This window comes from Ailuropoda melanoleuca, chromosome 2 (genome assembly GCF_002007445.2).
Source record: "Ailuropoda melanoleuca isolate Jingjing chromosome 2, ASM200744v2, whole genome shotgun sequence".
NCBI classification, from domain to species: domain Eukaryota; kingdom Metazoa; phylum Chordata; class Mammalia; order Carnivora; family Ursidae; genus Ailuropoda; species Ailuropoda melanoleuca.
In genome coordinates, this window is record NC_048219.1 from 111,023,317 (window position 1) to 111,024,222 (window position 906).

A 906-nucleotide genomic window follows, 5' to 3' on the forward strand; every position below is an offset into this window, starting at 1 on the left:
AGGAGGGCACGTATTGCATGGTGCACTGGGTGTTATACGCAACTAATGAATCATCGAGCTTTACATCGGATGCCGGGGATGTACTGTATGGTGACTAACATAATATAATAAAAAATCATTAAAAAAAAAAAACACTATTCAAAGGAATACATGGGCCCCTATGTTTATTGCAGCATTATTTACAATAGCCAAATTGGGAAGTGGCCCAAGTGTCCATCGATAGATGAATGGGTAAAGAAGATATGTAAAAAAGAATNCTATTCAAAGGAATACATGGGCCCTTATGTTTATTGCAGCATTATTTACCATAGCCAAATTGGGAAGTGGCCCAAGTGTCCATCGATAGATGAATGGGTAAAGAAGATATGTAAAAAAGAATGAAATCTTGCCATTTGCAACAACATGGGAGGAGTTAAGAGAGTATAATGCTGAGTGAAATAAGTCAGTCAGAGAAAGACAAATACCATATGACCTCACTCACATGTGGAATTTAAGAAACAAAACAAATGAGCAAAGGAAAAAAAAAGAGACAGAAAGAGACAAACCAAGAAATAGACTCTTAATTATGGAGAACCAACTGGTGGTTACCAAAGGGGAGGAGGGTGGGGGGATGGGGGAAATAGGTGAAGGGGATTATGAGTACACTTATCGTGATGAGCACTGAGAAATGCATAAAATTGTTGAATCATATATTGTACACCTGAAACAAATAAAACACTATATGCTAACTATCTGGGAATTAAAATAAAAAGATTAATAAAAATAAAATAAATGAAATGAAATAAAATAATTTTAAATTAAATATAGTTAAATTAAATTGAAAAATTAAATTAATTAGGGGCGCCTGGGTGGCATAGCGGTTAAGCGTCTGCCTTCGGCTCAGGGCGTGATCCCAGCGTTGTGGGA